The following is a 24,636-nucleotide window of genomic DNA, read 5'->3' on the forward strand; positions in this document are numbered from 1 at the left end:
ATGTGTGTGTGAGGGAGAGAGAGAGAGAGAGAGAGAGAGAGAGAGAGAGAGAGAGAGAGAGAGAGAGAGAGAGAAAGAGATAGATAGATAGATAGATAGATAGATAGATAGATAGATAGATAGATAGATAGATAGACAGACAGACAGACAGACAGACAGACAGACTGGGTGAGAGACTGAGTTGACTGTTTCTTCTGTCAGCACTGTAGAGTTTCTGTGATGCACTGAAAATCTGTACCAGAAACCTTGTGTGTGCTGCAGTGAAGACTATTGTGGGGATGTTGTTGGGCCATAAGGCATATTACTACTGTTTATTTGCTGTGACACAAGGCAGCCTGGATTTAGTCTAAATCTTGAATTCACACAACTTGCAGAAATTGTTGATGCTTTTGTTCAAACTTGGATGAAGTCATAAGTTAAAGTAACGTTTATCCACCAGTCTGAAGGGAAAAGGGCATCTGCTTTGAATGCAGAAAATACGATACAGAAAATGCAGAAAATAATCTTTATAGTTACAATGTTGAGGGATGCAATACTATTTTGATTTTTTAATTGAGAGCTCCAACTTGGAACAGAGGAAAATGAATCCAGTCATTATCCATGTCGATTAATTAGAATGATGTAAATAATATATTCTACTGCGATTCAGGAGGTGAATATTTCTAGAACAAAAATAGAGGAATAAGAAGATATCATAGTACTCTTTAGAAGACTATCATAGTACCAGTGAAACTTTTGTGGTTTTTTTTTCTTTTCGCATGACCACATGGAGGCAGTAGGTAGTCTATTACGTTCTCTAAAGAAATGCGTGTCAAAGTGTTTCAGCAAAGCGCGTGGAACTATCGCAACAGGGAGACTAAAGGGTTCAGTTCAAAACAGGTTATTATCAATAACACGGTTCACTGAATCCCGTCCGAAATCAATGTATGCACTACAGGGGTCTGCTTACTGTGGATCTACTGCTGAAGCGCAGTCCGCTAGGTTCCTCGCAGAAGCTGCATGTTTGATGAGGTTTTGGCACTGAACTTGAGGAGCTCCATCGATCGCAGGACTGCACCACCACGGACGCGCGTGCGGTGCGCCTCCAATGGAACGAGAGTGATCCCACTCACAAGCGGTGATCTACTCACGAGCGGTGATCCACTCACGAGGGGTGATCCACTCACGAGGGGTGAACCAGCCGGGCTGAGGTGGAAACCCAGGGACACGGTGGCAGCTATTTCCCCCAGGTGCTGGCACGCCGAGGAGTCCGGAAAATGGAAGTTATTTTTGGAGGTCCAGAGTAACTGGGCAGTCTTCATGATTCGGTGTGGAGAAGAGAGAAGAGAACACCGGGCGCACAAGTTATTCGTGCCACTTTTAACCAAGTGTGCTCTTATTCGTTTAGGGAGCAAGTCTGTCTAGTCGGAATATTTAACTACTCAATTCTTGTTAGAGTAGCCTACGTTCTTTTGACCATATCCAACTATTTACATCAACTATTTTCGAAAGAAACAAAATTCACTCTTATGTCAAGTCTAATTACCACAGAAAATGGTATTATGAAGTCCAACTGAACCAGGACACACGACCACTCGCGTAGAAGAGGACGAACAGTTTGTCAGAATCAAGTGAGTTTCTCGTCTTGCAGTAACCATGTTGTGGTTTATCTAATCTAATAGTTCATGTTGTGGTTTATTTAATCTAATGGTTCATGTTGTGGTTTATTTCATCTAATAGTTCATGTTGTGGTTTATTATTTCATGAATACCTTCACCGTTTCCATCCCGTGGTGTGTCCAAGGATGTGTTAATGAACATAACTTTAACGTTAGTTTAATGCGATGTTCAGTGTCACACTAAACATTTTACACCTGTATTAGTAGCAGCCCCACTCAACACACGAGGTTAGAACCGAACCGTCGCTTTAGTTTTGTGTGTTTGGTTATTATGGAAACAATTTAGATGTTTCGTTTGCTTTCATGATGTCCAATTTCCATCGGTCCACGAGAGAAAATAGAATTGCAATTTCTAATATCTAATGTGGTTAAAATTGTTGTAGGGATGATGAGGCGTGTTTTAATCCTCCGGAGAGTCGCAGTGTCGGTGGTGCTCGGAGCCGTGGTCGGAACCCTATCTGGCCGTATTGATTTGTACAGTGAAGTAAGTCTGTAGATCAGCGTTGAGACTGCAGATCGACTCTGTGGTACTTTAAGTGTAACTTTAAACGTTTCTACCTGCCTCTTGTGCCACAGAGTCAAGTGAGAGGCGACGGGACACGAATGCGTTATAAACAAGCCAGTCCTCACAGTCTCCAACTTCAGCATTTCACTGTAGTTTTTACAGTAGCCTATTGGTAGTGTTAGAATATATCACATTTTGAGTCTCTTGTTGCTCTAGATCAGATGTATTTTAATCAGAGGTTAGTCACGGGCCTCAAACTGTCTTCAATGCATAAACGTAAGAAAAACACAAAGGATAAGATCTGCCAAAAAAATCCACACAAATTTGGGAAAATATTTTACTTTTGCACACAAATGTTGGATGCACAAAACAAGAACTCTGTTCTGAAACGGGCTGGCTATATACCCTGATAAGGTATACTTCAGAGATACTGCTATTTTAGTTTGCAGTGAGTGAGTGAACTCTTATAATTGGTAAAAGGTCGGCTTTTTCTATGTCCTAGACCGAATTCTGTTTCTCTGCAGTACTTGTTAATATCTACTGGGAGTGAGAGTAAAGTTTGAGATGCAGCAGCTCTTTGTCATGGCCCAGTTCTCTGCTGCTGGCCAGAGATATGACACTAGGTTGTTGCATTCATCATGCTATTTTCCCCTTGCATTAATGTCTTAGTAGTCTATTTTACTATTTATATACTTCAGAGGGACTTAGAAATGGTTGTATTCAAAGGTGCATTGGGTGCAATGGATGTTGTTTGCAACAGATCTATTGGAGTGCAAAAAGAAAATGTATTAATTTATTCTTATTTATTGCCTTGTTTCCAGACTGATTTAAGGAGGTTGTTTTTTTTTTTTTGGACTTGCTTTGAGCAAATATTTGCATGATGTCTCTAAAACACCTAGAAATCCAGAAAAAAATGAAAGTGTGCTTACAAAAAATCTTTTATATTTACCTTAAGGACATTTATTGTTAAATGAATCCATTGTCCCTTGAGGAATTTTTTTATTCTTCAAAAAATGTAAACCGTGTAGCCCAATTTGCATAATAAAGAGCGGCTTGATCTACTTTACATTACCTCTGGCTACAGCACTAGCTGCATCGTCAACCTTAGTGGAGTTAGCGTGGTTGTAGAAACTGCATGTGTGCAGCTTTTGTCAACGGTTCTCTTAACAGCCGTCCAACAAAATGCAAAATCTGTAATTGCCAAATACTTTTACAATTTGTTTTCATTTTACTTCACCTCTCGGGCAAGAATTTGTTGACTTTAACTTTATAAAGGCTTAAAAGGGACTATTTCAGTTTACATTTTAGTTCTTTATGGATGTTATGACACCACTGTCAGCAAACATGCCGTAGGTTGAACACCTGCCAGGTATGGACCACTGTGAAGAGCCGTTGGGAGAAGGGAGAGTGAAGGGAGATGGAGTAAAACTGCAGTAGTTAACCTTTGGTGTCTTTGAGAGTGCATCCCTGGTCCATTCCCATGTGGTGCTGCTCCAGTGCTCTCTGGGGTGAGGCGCTGGGGGTGGTTGGTGGCTGAATGAAAACAGATGGCGGCGCCAGTCCCACTCAGTTGCTGCTTTGCTTCCTTCGTGACCATTTATCACCGTCAGGGCCCCTTCATCATAAAGACTTTACCCGTTAAAGTGCTCGCGTCTGCCCCGCTTGAAGTCCTAATCTGTGGGCTCCGAATGGAGCTGTTTTTGGAGCTTATTGTCAGCACCTAAGACTGGGATGAAATGAGTTTTTCGCCACCTGCCCTTATTGTTGTGGTAATGGGTTGCGGGGCCCGGTGTGGCCGGGTGGAAACAGCCCCGCGTTCCTGTGCATGATAATTGAAATGTAGTTGTCATTAGGAGGGCGCCTTTCAGCTGGGGACGCTCGGAGGTGGGGAGCACCCGTGCTGGGAGGAGCTGTTTGTGTAAACATAATTCAGCACCAAAGTCTTCTTGTGCAACACCAGGCACTCCACTGAACATGGTAATAGCTTTAACCAGGGGCTGAATGAGTTTATTTGCATAAATATTGTAAGCGGGTATTTATAATTAAGTTTTACAAGTGCAAATCCAGTTTTGAAGCATACTGCTCAGATCGCTGTACAAGCGTAATCAAAAGGAAGAGATTACTTAGCATTTAAATGGCCTGGGTGGGTTTGGAGGAGGATGGCGAGGGCCGGCGTAAATATTTGGTGGATTGTGCTATCCCAGGTGTGCGCCTCTGTCAACACATGAAGCAGCTTCACAGGCTGTGTAGTGTATTTGCTGAGGTGAACTGATGCGGTTCAATTGTCAAGAAAACTCTAGAGGGGATGCAGTGCTATGCATTACATTTTGCAAGGCCGCACAAGGGTAACATAGCCTGAAAGTGTCCACCATTGAAGTCTATAGGGTAGAAAGTCTAGAGCATGAAGTAATATGGACCATTATCAACCACCTTATTAGCAGTGCCCGCCCAGCCTCTGCCATCCTTACGCTCACTCTCCCTATTAGATACAGCTGTCTCGTAGGGGCACTTTGTCGGTGTACTGTACTGCACTGCAGTGTGTTGTGGTTAAAGATGTAGACGTGATAAAAATGGGAAGTTAGTACATAAGGTTTCCAAAAAAACAGGATGTTTCATGCAGAGGTCGTCCATCAGCTGAGCTTCTGAAGCTCTTAGCTTGTACAGGTGACGAAGGATCTCTGAGCTGATGTCCTGTTGCTCAGTACAAGATAACTTGTATTACACTGCTGCATTACCTTTATGCGCACATACATACATACAGTACTTTATGATGATAATATGTTCCACTATATGACAAGTTCATGTTCAAATTATACTACAGGTTAAAACTGGTGAAAGCCTGCACAAGATAATTACAGAACATTACATGTTCTCAAACTTGCCATCAAAATGATTTTTTAAAACATAATACAGAATCACATCTATCATGTTGAATTGAACAGTCTCAGAAAGGATGGGCAGGAATGAATACAGCCAGCATAGCAAATGGACATTGGTCTACCTGTACCTTATCATCTAAAACAAAGTCTGCAAATCCTCCATGACCTCTACAACATGCACTTGAGTTGGTACTCCAGACCAGGGTTTCCAGGGATGAGAATACCTTAGGATGTTTTATTCAGCTCTCAAACACATGCTTCCTATCAAACATAGGGCCTATAATTACTCCTGGTTAAAAGTTACAAAGTGTGAATATTCTCACTCCCACTCGTTGTTGCTGTTGTTAGATGCACTGTCCTTAGTTTGAATATGCAAAAATAAGTTGTTTTAATAAATAAAGATCTGAGGAAGGAAATAATCAAATAAACTGGTAATTTGGCAGCAGTCAGACAGAAATGCTCTCCGTCTTGTGAAACTAGGATAATTGAAGCATTTCCCATTCAGCTGATGTCAATTCGACTGACATTCAATGCAGTTGTGGCGTTTGATATCATGCGTGCTCTTGTTCTGAAAACAAGATAACTGTTTTCTTGCCAGCATTCACATTTGCAGAGACCTCTGTGTGATGAACAAGTGGACTTAGAAGTAGTTGGGGATTTACTATTCTTTTGATACAGGTTATAAGTAGGGGAAACCATTAGAGAATGGATAAGTATGTAGAGGATTAAAAAGTCTAAAACATACCTGCTGAACTCCTATAGCTTGCAAGAAACAAGCATTGTGTCATTGCAGCAGATGTGGCTATTGGAGCCTGTACATACTAGAACACTGACTCAGTCCTTGTTTTCAGGCTTTGTACAGTAGCATAGCTGATTTTCAAGTGAACCACAGCAACGAGGTTAAAGTATTGACTGAATGATTGACAGGGCATTTATGCCTGTTAGATGAACTATATAGTAATTGCAGCTCTTTTTAATCTGTTAAATAAGTCATGTACTCCATGTAATAGTTTTGTCATGCTTATGTTATATAACTGATTAAAATGGTTTGCAGTTGATGTTTGCTTGAAGTGTGTGATGTGTAGATGTAACCAGACGCTCGAATTCTTCCTGGTGTTGCTCTGCCAAGCCTGTAATGCAGCTATTTTCAGTTCCTGCTTACTGTTTGTTTCAGGGGCTCTTTGCTTCCTGTCTTGTCTTCAGTAAGTGAAACACATGCTCAGAGGGTTGCTTGGGCAATCATGGCCATTTAATTTTTTTGGCACTAAAGTAGTTTGAGTTAATTTGGCACTAGGGTTCAGGTCATTATCCTGCTGCAGGATGCTGTCCTGCTGTAAGATGCTGCCATATGCAATTACATCAGTAAAGCAAAGTGAGTCACTTCCAGCAGACATTCATCGGCGTGCCACCGTGTTACACAGATGAGATGGGCTGTTTTGGATCACGAGCAATTCCTTTTCCTTTTTTTAGTTTTTACCAGAGATTTTTTGCTTCTTAACAACCTGCCAAGTTGTAACTTGTGACATGCTTAATGTTTTGGGTATGTACGTGATTCACTTATTCAGCCTCATAATAGCCTGCTTTACTGACAATAGAATTTGTTCCTCAGGTTGAGAGATGACAGCATTAGACTCCAGATGCAAATTTTTACATCTAGTTCTGGCATTTTTTTCTAGCCCTCGTGTGCATGAACTAACAATATAAAAATATACAGCAAACAATGAAACAAGTAGTGAATTGTCCAGTGAGTTGTTATCTCCTAAAATGTGAGGGCTATGTATGAAAACACCATCATTCCTGCGTGGTTTACCTGATATAGACGTCCATCCCTTGAGTTAATCCAGCCATTCTGCACTTTACCCTCAGTCGTTTTTTTTCAAGTGAAATACAATGTCTTAGAGTACAAAGCCAAAATAACAAAACTCGTGTCCCTGTCCAATTGCTTATGGTAGGCGAAAAATCCTTTTATTAGCTTGAGTTTGTCATTTTTATGGAAGATTGACTGAATCCAGCAGCTGATGAGACGCGGGCTCTCCTTCAACCTGGCTCGCACAATTTGATGAGAGAGATATATGACACCGTGTGACACTCAAAACTTGTAGGCCAGCAAGTTAATAGCTGTAACCTTGCAACGATGAGGTGGAGCAAATTGGAAGTCAGTCATTAAAAGCTATAAATAGCCATCAAGGTGTCATGGGAGGCCTGTAAAGGGGGTAGCAATTAAGGGTGTGCATCACCAGACAAAACCTTCTGCTGCCTTTTCAGTGGAGTAAGCCAAGACCACGTTGACCCTTTGACCACAGGTCTGTCTGAAAAGCTTTCAAAAGACCCCCCTCATCCATCATTTTCCATATTCTATGACTAGAAATCCATTGCCACATTTGATGTCGTTTATTTCAGTTGTCCAGTGTGTTAATTACTGTTAATTACTGTTTTGATGTTTCACACAATTAATTTGTTAATTTTAATTATTATGGACCGTTTTAATATTTTTTAATTAAATTATTAAAACCTTTAAACTGTAAAGTTGTGTCAGTAATATTCTCATTGCCTCAGGGTATCAATCAATGCATAATAAACTGCAGTTGATCCATATATGTTTATGAATTCTAGGGAAAAAACAATCTGTTAATGAAGCATATGGTGATTCCATATGGGAAAGTCATGGCAACAGTTTTTATATGAGAAGTAAAATTAAGGTCTCCATATGTACAGATCCAACATTAACCACATGTTTGTTCGTCTAATTACGGAGCGTCCTTTCTCTAATGAGCAGAGAATCATGGTGATTAACCAACAAATAATTGAAAGTCTGACAATGTTCCAATGCAGATCAACTAACTAGAAACTAATATAGTTAAAACATATGTAAGGAGTGTTTTTTCTTTTTGCTTAAATACTTTGATGTTGGTTTGTAGTACTGTATGTATATTAATATTTATAGGAAGTTTGTAGAAGTATGTGTTTCTAATGAACAGTACAACAGCAGGACACCACTAACATGGTTATTGTATATAAACAGCTGCAGTGTTTTATTACTCTTAGTTATGTATCTCTTTGGTAATTGGCGATGTTGCTGTTCAGTCTGCTTGTTTGCTGTTGTCTCTTATGCCTTGTTTACATCTTCTCATGGTCATACATGTTTTGCCCATTTTTTTGTCATTTCAATTTAAAATGCAATGATTCTTAATAAACAACAACCTCTTTGATCCTTTCCAAATCTGCTTTTAGTACAATGCATAGAGACAGGCCTTTTGAAAGTTCTCCGCGAGCTTCTCTCTACTGAATCTGGTGCTCTGTATTTTTCACCTTTTAGATTTAAGTGCTGCGTTTGACACAATTAATCATGACATACTTCTCTCCTGCCTTTCAGCTATTGGCATCACTGGCACAGCCCTTACTTGGTTCACATCCTACATTGCTAATAGATTTTATTTTACACCTCTTGATGGACACACATCTTCTATTGATGATGTTAGACAAGTTGTCCTCCAGGGATCAGTCCTTGGCCCTGTCCTTTTCATCATCTAAACGTCGAGGTAAACCGGTTCGCGTTTGGTTCACATCCTGCATTATTAATACCTTTCATTTTAGTGTTCTTGGTAAACACACATGTGGTATTGATGCTGTTAGACAGGGTGTCCCCCAGAGATCAATTCTTCTTTCACCATCAACACATTAACTCTGGTCATTTGCCATCGTTTGATACTCTTATCTATGTAAGAATCAATGCTACCTCTAACCTACCACCCTCATATCTGCCCTCATATCCTGCAATCGAGACCTCAGTGTCACGGTGAGGAGAAGCAGAGAGGGGTGTAAACACGGAGCGTTTAATGTGAGGTGATAAACACAATGATAATAAAAACGACATTTACTAAAGCGACAGGACATCTGGCATTACAAAAACCGACATCGGAGGGCAAAACATGAAGCCCCCCCCCCCAGAAAGGCAGGGCCCCCACTCACCTTTTCATGGCACAGTTTTCCCACAGGATGTCGGAGTGGCAGAGTACGGGTGGCCCAAGGGGCCGCTTACCCTTGGTACACAAAACAGTCAACAAGGTGAAAAGTGAAAGTCCAGAAATGACATGGTGAAGGTGCGGCAGCAAATCCGTAGGCGCAACCCCAGGGTTGAATGAGGCAGCAACCAGTGGCGGCACGTCCGGACAACTGGTGTGGTGTCAGCGGCCTCCTAACCCCAGCCCAAGAAGACCCTAAAAGATACCAGGGGGAATCCCTGTGTCCGGTGTCCTCACAGCTGGGAATCCCTGGGTTCCTCGCTCATGACCAGGGTTGGAGGAGTCCAAGACAGCGGTGATGATCTTGGGTTCCTCTTGTAGGTGTCGGTTTTTGTGTCACGGTGAGCGAGGAATTGGAAGCCTAGAAAGAGGTGCACAACACAGGGCACGAACATGGAGGCGAATACAAGGATAATAAGAAATACATCTACAGAGACCAACAGGACATGTAACAATACAAAAATCGACAATGGAGAGAGTTTAAATACACATATTAATAAGGGAAATCAAGATACGTGAAACACAAAGCAAGCTAACGAGGGGCGTGGCACAATGACTCCCATGCCAACACAACAACAAACACACATACAGTGGACCGTACTAATGGTGCCCGGACGGGGTGTGTGATGTACCGTTACACTCAGATACTGGATGAATTTAATTTTTTGGCTAAACCTTGATAAAACTTGTTGACTTTGAGTTTGGAATACCTAATAACCCAGATGGTGTGATTGTGAAGTCCTCAACAGTGTCTACGACCTTGGTGCACTTAGTAGTGTTCTTTTCTTTTGAACTGCCCATTAGCTCTCGTACTTTTTTAACCTTCATAACATTGGTTGCCTTTGTTGGGTTTTCCTTGAGAATGTCCTGGACCATGTGTTCATAGTGTTCTGTTTAGATTACTGCTACACCCTTTTATGGGCATAGACCAAACCAATCTTTCAACATTTCTGAATTTTGTTTGTTACACTGGTTATCTGTTTCATTAAATATCCTCCCACTAACTTTCAAACAGTTACATGAACTGGTATGTCCATATTTACCTGGGGTGGGTTTCCCGAAACGTTCGTAGCGCTAAGTACTTCTTAACCTCGTACGTTTCATACGAGGTTACGAAGTACTTAGCGCTACGAACGTTTCGGGAAACCCACCCCTGAGCAGTTGCATTGACAAACATCTAGTTGGACTTGCATCCAGAATTCAGATTGGTCTCTGCTGTAGGAAGATCCTTCCGCATCATGGTCCCCAAACTATGGAAGGCGCAAGTAAAATCATATTTCTATTCTCAATACTTTAATTCAATTTGTTATTTTACGAAGCTTTTTTATTTGTTCTGATGTTATTTGTGTACCAGTGATGAACAGTTCAATTCAATTCAATTCAATGATTTGTGTACCAGTGAAGAACAAGTTCAATTGGCTGACATATTTTATTGAATGAGCAGCTCTGATGTTATCATTTTAACTACTTAAATGTTCACCTTGTATCATTGACATATTTGAAATGAAAAAATGAAATGTGCCATATTTTGTCAATTGTGATTTTTACACCCCAATCGAAATTTGTCCTCCACTTTTAACCCATCTGTGCAGTCAGAACACACACACACACACACTAGTGGTTACTAGGGGGCTGTGGATCACACGTGCCCAGAGCGGTGGGGAGCCCTAGCCCTGGCGCCCGGGGAGCAGTTGTGGTTAGGTGCCTTGCTCAAGGGCACCTCAGTCATGGCCTGTCTGAGAATCGAACCCACAACCCTCCGGTCACAAGACCAGTTCCCTAACCGCCAGGCCATGACATCTTGATATAAGATGTTACTGTTCTTCCCATTAGGAGGTCCATTTCAGCTTCTTTGGCATGCATGTCTGTCATTTTCCTCAGGTGCTCTATTGGCATTATTATCAATAAAGAAGGAAATGTAGGTAGATGGACACAATGAAACCTTTAGTAAGCAAAACCGGACATGTTGCATCATCTCTGGAGCAAACATATATAAATAAATAAATAAAGCAGGATGCCATTAAATGTGTGTGAGGCAGTAGCTGTTGTAGTAGTGGGAAAGTCCAGCCTTCTGGCACTGGGTACCAGCTGCCAACAGCCTCCCCCCGCTGCTCCTGCCTGGACACTCCAGAGCTTTTAAATTAATAGTCCGTCTCTAGTCATTCACAGACTCCTAGTTCCCATGATCTCTGACCAGTAAAGTTGGCTTCCTTCTTGGTTTTTTGTGTCTGTGTTGTACTCAGATTTAACTTCTATTTGTTCAACAAATTGGCTTTTTCCACATGCCAGACAGGCAGATTTGATCTTCGACTTTAACTCTGTGCCCTGCTGGCCAAACGATACTGTGGTGTGGTGTACCGGTATTTGTTTCCCATAAATTCGGTTATGTTATAGTAATGCAATTAATCTTGATAGTAATACTGAATTCAATACCATATATTGTGATAAAGCAATATGGGTGGAATGAATGTGGTCGGTATTGATGACTACTACCAGAATTAAACTGGTGGCTTTGCTCAAGTCATGTCACATTGATAGTTTGTACGTGCCACTCTCACCCTTGACGTGCTCACTACTCCACACAGGTTTTCTGTAAAGCTGCACTGTAACAATGTCTATTGTAAAAAAAATTAATTGCTTAGATTGTTTAATCTCTTAAGAGATACATAACAGACAGCATTGCTTCAGAAAACATAGCCATGACAGTGAAATATGCCCCACCATCTGGGGACGTGTTTCGGACACAAGCCAGTCATTGTCTCCAGGGTGTGTTTTAGTGATTTAGTTGTGTCCCAATTAGTTGGGCAGATCCAAATGTCATTACAGACCTCATAATGTGACAGTTTTTAAAAAACACTTTTAAACTATAGTTGAGGCATAATTCTTTGTCAGACCTTTAAGACCAGAAATCTACATGAGTCAGAAATCTGTCTTAAAATGCAGAGGGCAAAAAAATGCCCTCTTTGTTGTTAGTGACGCAGCACCCCTCGGTAGCCTCGCGTACGAGAACCATATTAAAACCAATGCACAAAATCACCTATTGTGTCACATATGGCGCACATTAATTTACATGTCCAGATTAGCGATATTTTAGGATGAGCGGAGAAGGCCTCTCACCAATCCTGTGGCGCTCTGTTTACACTTGTTTCGCCCACCACACGTTTTCCTTTAGCGTCTGAATGTGGAGCGGGCTTCTGCGCAACCTTCTCTGGGTGTTCCATCTGCTGCCTTGTTGGCTGTTACTTCTTCCACTTGGCTAAGCAAAGGGGTGCTGAGGAGCGGGGGGAAGCAATCTGTGTAGCCCCCCCCCCCTCCCATCCCCCCGAGGATGCAGCTTACTTCTGGAGCTCTTGCCATGGATGCTTTTCAAGCACCTTGTTTCTGCTCGTTTGATTCCTTCACTAGGGCCCAGTATTCCGACTTAGGGCCAGAGGACTTCCTTTGACTAGAAAGGAAGCTTTGAAATTAGTGGGGGGTGCCCTGTTGTTGCCTGTGTGAGTGTATGACCGTAAGACGTTGGGAGGTTGTGTGTTTTTCAAGACTTTGATTATGTGCTCTTTGAAGCTGAGCATTTGCATGCTGCCTAACCCTTATATGTTGTTCTCGCAGTGATGCGCTCAAATGAAAAGAAATGATTGCGTTTCCAATCACTTGATTACTGCTGGTTAGGTGTTGCCTGCCAACACATGAGGACTTTCAACACAGAAGTACTGTCTAATTAGCAGTTTTGCAATCTCAGCATAGTGTTGAAAAACCATCAAAAGGACAAATTCAACTTAAAACATCACATTTGTATCTCAGGCATTCAGTCCCATTTTGCAGCAGCTGCAGTGAAGATTTTGTGTGAATGTGCATTTATCCCTTGGTCATTTCATATCCCTCGGTGACTCATCCGTTTGGTCCTGTGCTAATGATTCAGTAATTATCATTTGTGGCACTTGCTCATGCCTGGGATATATCAGTAGATTTGAATCTTGGCATTTCTGTTACCAACAAACACTGTACTGTGAAGTATTGAACGCAGCTGACGTAATATAAAAGAGTGTCACAAGGCACTGTATCACCCACAGATCCAGTCAACCTCACAAGCACACATACACGCACATACCCATTGTAGCTCGGTGGCCAGTGGCTCAGGACTGCTAGCCGTGATTTGATTATATCTGGCAGTAGTGCCATAGTGGCTCCTTGGTTTACGTATGTCGCCTTGATGTGGAGGCTGAGTGTGGCTCTCAGAATGGCAGTGTTGTGCTCGGGGCGTACTGCATAAGCTAGTTGTGTGCGTTCAGCGAAATCGCGGTCCACCCACACTACTGTATTGCTCCAGGGTGACTAGTGACCGCTGATGAAAGTACTTGAAGAAATCAGGGATTGTCAAGAACATCTATAAACTTTGCAGTTGACAAGTAGTAGCCCACTTCTTGTGTTTATATAACAGCAATGCTTTTCAATTATAGTTCTTTAGAAAACGTAATCTATGAATGTCTTCTAAAGGGTGTTTGTGGAAATAAATAAATATATATCACTTTGATATTTTGAATTTCCTTAGTTTACACCTAGACTTCCTTCAGAGGTAAGTGAAGGACTTCTCTAACAGACCTATAATCAAAAACATGTAAAATCAGCAACATTTTTTTGGCAGAAAATAAAGGAAAATCTGTTTACTGCTTGATGGGCAGGGTAGGTGTGGCGACAGCACTGTCAAGGGTGAAATAATTACTGCTGTAGCCATATAATCATTCCTGGCTACTAATCAAGTGATTGATGTGCGGCAGAATTTGTAATAGTAGGCATTGATTTTTCTTTATGTGTGTGCTTGTGTGGGTTGGAAGGGGCTGTGGATGGTCATATTTGCAACTAGCACAGTAGAGAAAAGTCTGTGTTAAGCTTTTCTGGTCTCTGAACATTTCTGTGAAGTGTTGAATAGAGGTTTATATAATTGCTCAGTGTATGAAGATTTGTTATTCATTTAGTTTAATTTAGATATACTGGTAACCTACAGAAAGTTTGATTCCATAACGTATATGTACTGTTATGAACATAAACTAGTTTTAGACCCTGGAACTTCAGAAGCACTTTGTATACATAACTGACCTCTGTTTGAAATGCCCCGTTTCTGTACTACATTAAAATTATTACCACCTCTATACATAAATATGCACATGCTCTATTTCTCTCTCTCTCTCTCTCTCTCTCTCTCTCTCTCTCTCTTATGCAAATTCTCCCTCTAGATTGGACAAACATTGCAATAATAGTTGCATATCATGTGATAAGTTTATTGGCTACAAATTCGCCACCTGAAATCACATTGAAAATGAATGTTGTTTGTCATTTTGTAATTATCATAGTTTTCCTATGAGAGGGTTTCTTCTCTCCTAGGGAAAAAAGTGAATTTACAGAGGTCACCAGTACTGAAATAGACATGATTCTGCTCAACACCAGCGTTTCTTTGGGACGACCGATTAAGCCAGTTGTGTTTATGTACATGAAATGCAACTGTGAAAGAGATAATGGGAGATGGAGAGAGAGAAGGAGAGAGAGAAGGAGAGAGAGACGGAGAGAGAGAAGGAGAGAGAGACAGAGAGAGCATGGCATTTAACTCTTGTTGGCTTCTCTGAATGCTAATGAGGGACTCATGAGAGCCTGCTAAGCAGCTGTTAATTGGTGTGGCAAAGCTCTGCGCTACTTCTACAGTATTTATTTCTGCTTTTCCTCTCTGGTGGGCTCAGTGTGGTGTGCTAGGAGCCCCCTGTGTCCCTTCAAACTTTCTCCCGCTCTCTCTCTCTCTCTCTCTCTCTCTCTCTCTCTCTCTCTCTCTCTCTCTCTCTCTCTCTCTCTCTCTCTCTCTCTCTCCCTTACATCCTCCAACCCAGGGCTAACATGGCTGGCAGACAAAGCCCCTCCTGGGTTACAAACCTAGGAGACACGGAAACACAGCTGTATTCCCTTGTTCTTGTCAGTCCAGAGCTTAGCATCATGGCTAATGTAGGAAAGGTTATTGTAGCGGCTGTTACCAGGAGAGCTGGAGCCATTTTGGCAAGCAGGACAGACATTCCAGCATATGGGCCTCAGTTACCAGGCCCATCTGGAAAGGGATCTGACAGAAATGATTTGTCACCTTATAAAAGCAAGGTTTTTGTGATAGATGAGACAGAGTTGTGCTCGTATAAACACATGAACTTAAACTTTGTCACATATTCTAGCAAAGTCACACCGATTCAGTTAATCTTAAAAAAAATATGAAGTGATAAGATAATCACTGGAGGCTTTCTTTCAACTTTGCTCTTGCAGTTCTGTTTCTATGAATGAGATCAGGCCATATGCCTGGTGTTGGCTTGTTAAATGGTGGGCATCTAAGTTATGACACCAAAGGAAATACACAGCTAGATTATGAATGGAATTACCAATGGGATTACCAGTGTTTTAGACCCATCTCTCAATTATCTCTCAGTTTCTTTGATTTTGCTCTATTTATGCATATGTTTAAAGTGACATTGTTTCACTTAGTTTTGGATAGATTGGTAAAATAGAAGATTATAAAATTAGGCATCTTGCTACTGATTCATACAGGGCCCTGGAACCCCGGGGGAAAGGGATGTGCCTTCTCACTTCTTTATTCTTCAGGAATCTCTCTAGCAACATCAGTGTATCCTTTTTTGTGTAAAGCCTTGTCTCTGCTTATATGTCAGCCTGCACCTGGAGCGAACTCCAGAGAGTGACATAGCTGTGTGTGTGTGTGTGTGTGTGTGTGTGTGTGTGTGTGTGTGTGTGTGTGTGTGTGTGTGTGTGTGTGTGTGTGTGTGTTTGTGAGTGTGTGTGTGTGTGTTTGTGAGTGTGTGTGTGTGTGTGTGTGTGTGTGTGTGTGTGTGTGTGTGTGTGTGTGTGTATTGTGGATATGATAGGAAAACATGAAATAGCTTACTTTTGGGGACATGTGCTGGCCCTTTATGGGATTATACTTTTCAGGAAAAAAGGGAGCTTTTACTTGAGCAGCTGAAAGATTTGCCCTTAAACTACTAGAGTTAAGGTAACCAACCCCTGTAAGATAAATTTAAGGAGTAGGCATAACAGCATTTGCTTACATTAATATATTGGTCAATAGTAAGGCCCCATAAAGATTGTAATACAAGTCTCTCGTGTGTGTGTGTGTGTGTGTGTGTGTGTGTGTGTGTGTGTGTGTGTGTGTGTGTGTGTGTGTGTGTGTGTGTGAGAGAGAGAGAGAGAGAGAGAGAGAGAGAGAGAGAGAGAGAGTCTGTGTGTGTGACTATGTCAAGCCATGATTACAGCTCCCACTTTTCTACAGGCTGGATTCAGTTATCATCTCTGTACCGAATGTGCTTTAGCTTTGCAGCATATCAGCAGAATAGGCCTCTGTTATGCTTTCTGATTTATACTGCATGTTGTTACATGCATAGTGACTCGAGTGTGATTCCAGTGGCCCCCGCCGATGGGACGTGCTATTGCTGCTCAACTATGCATTGGTTTCCTCTTGAGGAATCCAAGCTTTCTGTGGTTTTTGGATGCCGGTGATCCTGCTTGCACTTTTGCTTACTTTCAGCACCACAGTGACTGGACAGCTCCACTGCTCTCTCGTCGCTGCATGTGGGCTTATTATGAGATAATGAGGGGATAGATTGGCACTAACTTTCAATTCAATTCATATTCAATTAACACAGTTGGTCCAGGTTCACATTTTATTCCAAAAACAGTTCTGATGATACTCATTTTCATTTGGACTCTCCAGACATATGCTGGATTTGTGTTTGTTTGTTAAAGTCTGTTAAAGCGTGGACGTCCTGGGCAAGATCTACCTGTTTGAGGACTGCAAGTGAGTGTGTGTGATGAAGCAGTGTTTGTACACAACTCGTGAGCTAGGTATTGGGGCCATTGTCCCGGAGCGTTTGCCAGGCCTCATTTAGTGTCAGAGGAGAGAGTGTTTGAGGATTGTTTTGTCCTAAGCCTCAGGTGAAATGCATTATTCACTGATGCTGCACCAGCCAATTCCATGCTGCAAGAGCGGTCTAAAAAACACAATTGATTTGGAATACATTAACAGGGCTTTGTGTCACTAGAGCTTTGTATTCATTCAAAACATTGTAAACTTGTTCACATATAAGGCAAGCATTAGGCTATATATCTTAAAGGAAGATTGACCTCCAGTTTTTTTTTCCTGTAGCATACATTAATCCAAATTGTGACATACCTAATGGATAAAAAAGAACAGGTTGAGGTGTATGCATTTCTTAGAACTAGTTTCCTGTAGTTATTTTGAGCTTTCATTCTAAATAATTCCACTAGTAAACTATAGGTATGGTTCAGCTTGAACGTTTATTATGGTAACATTTTGAAAATCTGCAGAAGAGAATGTTCTGTTACTAATATATGGGGGAAAATGAACATTTATGAAATGCAGTGGTGAATATTTAATTAGCCATGTCAGCAGAAAGTGGAACCTTGCAGTGCATGCATCCTGAGGGTAGCTGCTCATTAAGGCAATTCCAGCAGGTGCAAAACCAAACTGTTTGCTTTCAGACTTACAAACGTCATCTGTCCCCTGGGAGCTGGTGAAATATTCACCAAATGATTTGACAAAAGCATGATGTTCCAGACAATTGTACTGATACGCTAAGATTGAGAAGGTCATGGATTTTGAAAGCATCTCGGTGTGGTCCAGTGTAGTGGTTTTCAGTATAGTGGCGTTACTCGACGATGGCGTTGTCCTGCGTTTGTTTAGCGTTATGTTTCAAAGCCACTTCGGCTCCCTGAGAGAGGTACTTATCACACCGCTGTCTTAATGACCATCACATTCAATTATTGATTTAAAATGTCACACCTCGTTCAGATGCACATCGTTTGTTCGTGCCGCCGCTGTCTCCCCTTATCGCTGCATGTCAGAGTTGGTGAGTTATAACATGTCGTTCTCCCAGACTCATTTCCATGTGTGTATGGTCATATCCTGCTCCACTGGCATGTGGAGCTTGGCAGATTTTTAATAACCCTTGGACCAGGCAGAGGAGATGACAAGGAGTCAAATGAGAGAGCGCATTTGAAACTGCTCAAAGTTTGGCAACCTCCAAAAACTACAGAGACTGCTTGAAGATACATTTTCATGCTCAGCTGCTCAGTTGTAAATTATGCGCTATTGATCAGATGTTTGGCTCTATGTCCTGCTAGGACATAGGAATGTGATCTAACCTTCGTTAATTACTGTGGCATGGAATAGCATGATAGCATGTATTAAGGGGCCTTTGAGAAGTGTGGAGGCATGCGGCTGCTGTGAACATTTACTGCTCTTAACTTTGTAATTTCAGAATTTTAAAGTAACTAATACATTTCGTAATATTTTTCACAAGAAAATTCAACATTATTTTTCTTTAAAACATATATGCACTTTTGTAGATGCATGATGTGCATATCTAAAGTTCACTTTCCATGATGTAGTTCCTGTCTGATGAGGAGATGTACGCTGTAAACGCTTGCCGAGCTGTGGAGCACACATAGACAAAGGAGACATGCTTCAGCGGAACTGTTGATCTGATGAAGGGGCAACTGTGTTTTTCTGCTTGTCTCTCTAAGTTGTGCCCCGTTCCTGGCCGACTGTTTTACAGCCCCTTAATGGCGCTGTAATGGTGATGTGTGGTGAGCAATTAGTTTCCCGGCCGAGCAGGTGGTGCTGCATCCATTACAGGTCAGCCAATCAGAGGGCCCCTTTGCAGGTCCTTTTATCTTGTGTGCTGGTGTTTAGAGAAGGGCTACTTGTTTCTGCGCGCAAAAGTAAACTACCACCATAGCCTCTGTGATTAGTCTCTCTACCTGCGTATGCAGTTGGAGATGGCCTGCCAGGACTTGGAATGCTGCAACAAATACAACTCTGTGAACATATGCTACATAGCTCGCCACGATTCAGGCATTCAGCCCCGAAATGAAAGTGTTTATCCAAATGTTGACTCTTCCACCCACTCCAAAGTCGTCTTGCGCCCTCATGTGCCTTAGTCATCTGTTAGTCATATCAGCCAGCTCCGGAGGCCATCCGGCCCGGAAACTCCGAATCGCGGAGTGGACTGGTTGTGGACTTGCAAGGACACGTCTCAGCGGGCTTCCTGCAACCCCGGTACCGCAGCAGATGGTGGGACGCGCTCTCTCGGCTGCGGCTTTGCCGATGAAAGGACCACGGAAGCCCGTCGGGTGACCGCCGCTCGCCGGCCCTTCGGGGCTGACCGCAGCCCACCCAGGTGGCGTCTGTGCACGGTGTCACGCGGCCGCGTTGCCTAATGTGCACGAGCGTCTCCCGCACCACCACACCATCCTCACCTAGACACGAAGACATCGTCGCCTTTAATTACACGTCACGATGCCGCGCGGCGTGAGAAAAAACGAACCATTGCCACTGTTTAATCTTTTGCCTAATTAGCGTTCTGCAGTTCGGTTCCGCACACTACTAACGATCGTTCATAGAGATGATTGCCTTGTGAGGCCCCGTTGACTGATGTATTAAAGTGGATGCATGTCTGCGATTCTAAGCTAAGCGACGGGCCACTTCTGTTGCGCCAGGCCTGAAATGGAGACGGTCCTCTACATTACACCTCAATTTAGATTTCACTTACACCTGCTTTCTCCTGGGGATTGTAGCCAGAGAGCAAAAAACCGTGGTGTGGTAGTAGTGGTGGTGGATGGGGGACGTGAAGATCTCGCTGAAGACATTTCAAGTGCCCGTGTCTGCTGGTAATTTATTTTGAAACCTTTTTGGGAGCAAACGGCTTGCCTGTATTGCTGTGAAATTTGCGATAAAAAGGCCGCTTTTGAATCACGAGTCTTTTCGGTGAGGGAGAAATGGTGGAGGAGCTTGTCTGGCTGTCTGTCTACAGCTCTATACCTGCAGTTTGATTAGATAAATATAATCAAACCGCAGAATAATGTGCTGCTGCTAAAGAGGCCAGGCGGAATTCTGTACGCTCCACAGGACCGTTTAAGACAGGTGAAACCCCCTGCGTGTTTCATGAGGAATGCGTGAAAGAGCCTAATGGGGAATCATCCACTACCGGCACACGCAAGCTCTCCGAGACGACCTGACATGCAAACCTCTTAGCTCTTCACGCTAACGGTCCTCCTCTACACATGTGCGAGTATCTCCCGCTTTTGGACAGCCGCCACGTGTGCGTACCAAGACGCTTTAAACGGTGTTTCTCGGAGGCGATTCCCGCGCTCCTTCAGTCTGCGGCCGCTCGTCTCCCGTGTCTCTGCGAGACGCACGTGCCCGCACCCGCGCACTTCAGCGCGGCCCCGGCCACGCCGCCCACCCCCTCTGCCGCTCTTAAGACCCGATCACTGGGGGCTGTGTTCGCATTCATGGCTGTTTGGCAGAACGCTGGCTCCAGTAATTGGGTGCGCCCCCTCCTCTGGCTTTGATGTACCTCCCACCGAGGGCTGACGGGATGAAGCAGCGGTGAGCACAAAGCCGCTGCTGTGGTCAGGGTGATTTGTGGCCCCGCTGCTCCCCAGGCTGGATTTACATGCGGGTCCTGCTGAGTAACGCAGCCGCCTGGACATCATAATGACCGCGGGGATGCTTTAGCAGGGGAAGGAGGCTTAAACGACCGGCTCGAGGTTACTGGAGAGTGCGGCTATAAAGCAATTTCCACCTTGTCATGACCTCAGCCGGTGGGTCAGCAGCTTTAGGTGAAAGATGGAGGTTGGCTTAAGCTGTGCTAACTGTTGTTTTATGTTATTTTCATTTTGGCAAAGGGGACCTCTGGATATGTGAAGACTGCAGAGATGGGTACCAGTCTAAAGTGTGGACACACCTGACAACATATGTGTTTAATAGTAATAAAGGCATTTTTATGCTTAGGTTTGTTTCTAAGCCAAATATTATTTGGGAAAGGGGTTTGACTACAATTATAAACACACACACACACACACACACACACACACACACACACACACACACACACACACACACACACACACACACACACACACACACAATTTTAGATGCACCTTATCAAATATTTTCTTTGAGAACTTTAGTTTCTCAACCTACAAGTTCTCTGCATATGTGTGAATGTCTTCAGGACCGATGGAGAAGCATTAGATGTGGCTGCTTCATGAAGCTGGTTAAAGAACACTAAAAGTGTGCCAAGCTGTCGTCAAAGTAAAGGAGAGCTACTTTGAAGATAGAGTCAGTGTTTGTTTATCACAGCATGAACACATATGTGTTATTTCACTGGTTTGCCACCCTTCCGGTTTTTTTAATATATGTCCTAACTTTTAACTGCTACTGTATTTGACAACTAACTTGCGGCAATGCGGTATTTATGGAGATGCTGTAATTGATATTTTGCATACATGTACAAAAAGTGTGACTTGTTGTTAATCAGTGTGGTAAAATATACATTACTTAAAAAAGAAGAAATTCTTATGCACAAAGTTGAAATAGTGCATACCAGTACTTATTTTACTATTTTAGACACAGATGAGTATTCAGGAACTCTTTAGTGTTTATTAATTGATGCCGTTTTGGTTACTCTGGGATACAAATGCAGGACTGCTGTCATTTATTTTACAAAATATAGGGAAAATCCTACATCTTTTTGACATTTAAAAAACACACTGTTACAAAAAATAGCGTCTCAACTGAAAACACCCACCTCTTCTATACTAGCAGTTACGTTCCCCACAACTGGATCTCTAAGGAAGACAACATATTTCCCCCCACACATAATGAGGAGGATAGTTTGAGAGGCAAACCTTTCTCCGAGGATCAGAGTTGGATTGTTGTTGGAATTGGAGTCTCAGGGTCACCGAACTTTCAAAACTGTAATTAGATCCCACCTTCATGGCCATCAAGGTTGCTCTAAGGTTCTTGCCAGAACAAAGCCACTTTTGTTGTCAAACCACATGTGTAAGCACCTGGAATTCAATAAACATTTGGAATCTTATTTGGAACCATATTCTATGGCGAAATAAGACAAAGACAGAGTGTTTTGGCCACACATCGCAGGAAAAAGGGTGTGGTGTAAAAGAGTCAAGCCCATGCTTAAAAAAAATCAATTCCCACTTTGAAGTATGGTGCAAAATGTGTGTTGTAGGGCTGTTGTTTTCCCAAAAGGCTTTGGACTCTTGCTAGGATACATGGTGTCATGGACTCAATTTAGATCAAATGCTAGCAATTTTAAATGGAAGAATGGTTTCAGATCCCAATGTATATGTTCTCACACCTCATTGCAAGAGCATTATAAGAGAAAGCAGAGTGGTGTTACCTTGGCAAGAGGCTGATCAGGGTGGTAAATGTGGTAACAATAATAATACTTTATTATTATACTTTATTATATATATTATTTTATATTATTTTGTAAATAATACTTTACAGAAAGTTTAGGCTTCTTTTATTTTAAATAATTGATCAAGCTATTATTAAAATTTTTTTGCAATGTTTTTCTAAGGTTGCCAACAATTCTGGAAAACACTACACCTAAAAGACCTCAAAGAACGGGTTGGGTGGTTTGGGAGGTCTATATAAAAGTCTTGCTGGCCTTCACTATACTAAGGTGCTGACCTGTGGAATGATTCAAACTGGGATCTCGCCAGGCTACCTGACCTTTTTAAATCCTGTTGGCAGAGCAGGAACAGAGACCATACACTAGCGCTTTGATAGAAACTGTAGTGTATTGCTCTGCAAATGGTGTTTGTTGAGTGTTTCATTCAAAACATGATAATAAGTACCTGGATGACACAAAGTACAACCCTGTTATCTTACTGTGGTGTATTTAGCTACACAAGTATGCCACACTAGTATGTTTGCTCCATCATTATTGCAAAGCAGTACTTTCACCAGCTGGAAAAATTAAATGTTTTTCTTTGTTTTGAGAGACATTTATAGGCCATGTCTGTTATAAAATATGTAATTAAATTATTTCATAAACTGGTTATATTCAATGAGCTTTTTGTCCTCTGTGAGCCTTTCTGTATGTAGAGAACGAAAGATGAATGAAAAAAATGTAGACAACATGCTTGTAGTCATTGGAGTCACTGGACTCTGACTTTCCCACCCAGGGCCATTATCCAGCAACGGATCTAAACATCAGCATCAACTATTCCTGAATATAATAGTGGAGAATAATAAAGGAAAATTATTGTTTTTTTGGGGCGGGGGTTTGCAGCCATTTGCACTGGCAAGTAGTGTGCTTAATGTATGTCCTTATGTTTCCAGAGGCCTTTTTTCCTGTTGCTGAACATTTATGGCATTTAGCAGATGACTTACAAAAAGTGCTTTTTGCCTACTGTGAATACAAACCCTTTGTATATGTATGAAGAAGTGGCCACTCAAAAAACTCACCAGCTAATACACTTATTTAGAGGCTTAGCGCACAAACGGAACATCATTTTTGAAGAACGGGTGCGCAAACAGGATGTTTAACGAAAAAACATCCAATTAAAGTTTTGTATGGAAATCCTTTGTTTTTCAGTCTGACAATGAGCCATGTTATGTTTCTAAGTGTCTCAAAATCCACACATCAAAGCAAAGAGATGAGTGTCTCTCTAAAAAGGTCCTTCACATGGGCTCTTCTGCAAAAATAAAAAGGATTTTGACATAATAATTGTTGTTGTATACAGTTAATAACCATGCAGTCATTACCAGTATTGCTCTTTTAAAATTTTTAGTTAAGAGTACAAAATTGGGGATGGTCTAGTGGTTTGTGCAGAATTTAAAATCAACTGCTATGAAATTTGGCTTGCGTGTAGATAATTTTCTATAAAACATCAAAGACAAAGGAAAAAGCAAGCGTTATTGTCATTGTCACTTATCTGGGTTGAGTAGAATTATGGCAGGATCCCAGTTCATGTGTGGGGCAGGCTGTGTGTTTTTGTCTGAATTATGGCAGGATCCCAGATCATGTGTGGGGCAGGCTGTGTGTTTTTGTCTGAATTATGGCAGGATCCCAGTTAATGTGTGGGGCAGGCTGTGTGTTTTTGTCTGAATTATGGCAGGATCCCAGTTCATGTGTGGGGCAGGCTGTGTGTTTTTGTCTGAATTATGGCAGGATCCCAGTTCATGTGTGGGGCAGGCTGTGTGTTTTTGTCTGAATTATGGCAGGATCCCAGATCATGTGTGGGGCAGGCTGTGTGTTTTTGTCTGAATTATGGCAGGATCCCAGTTCATGTGTGGGGCAGGCTGTGTGTTTTTGTCTGAATTATGGCAGGATCCCAGTTCATGTGTGGGGCAGGCTGTGTGTTTTTGTCTGAATTATGGCAGGATCCCAGATCATGTGTGGGGCAGGCTATGTGTTTTTGTCTGAATTATGGCAGGATCCCAGATCATGTGTGGGGCAGGCTGTGTGTTTTTGTCTGAATTATGGCAGGATCCCAGTTCATGTGTGGGGCAGGCTGTGTGTTTTTGTCTGAATTATGGCAGGATCCCAGATCATGTGTGGGGCAGGCTGTGTGTTTTTGTCTGAATTATGGCAGGATCCCAGATCATGTGTGGGGCAGGCTGTGTGTTTGTGTCTGAATTATGGCAGGATCCCAGATAATGTGTGGGGCAGGCTGTGTGTTTTTGTCTGAATTATGGCAGGA

General features: G+C 42.2%; 1 protein-coding gene across 1 annotated transcript in view; it reads left to right on the plus strand.

Annotated features, from left to right (window-relative positions):
• The first annotated feature begins 856 nt into the window (after positions 1 to 856).
• Positions 857 to 24,636, plus strand: part of il1rapl2 (interleukin 1 receptor accessory protein-like 2) — a 230,393-nt gene continuing 206,613 nt past the window's right edge. The window contains exon 1 of the mRNA XM_077022550.1: positions 857 to 1,610. The gene's annotated coding sequence lies outside the window, so the exon portion shown is untranslated. The remainder of the gene's footprint in view (positions 1,611 to 24,636) is intronic.

The sequence above is a fragment of the Brachyhypopomus gauderio genome, chromosome 11, assembly GCF_052324685.1.
Source record: "Brachyhypopomus gauderio isolate BG-103 chromosome 11, BGAUD_0.2, whole genome shotgun sequence".
NCBI lineage: Eukaryota > Metazoa > Chordata > Actinopteri > Gymnotiformes > Hypopomidae > Brachyhypopomus > Brachyhypopomus gauderio.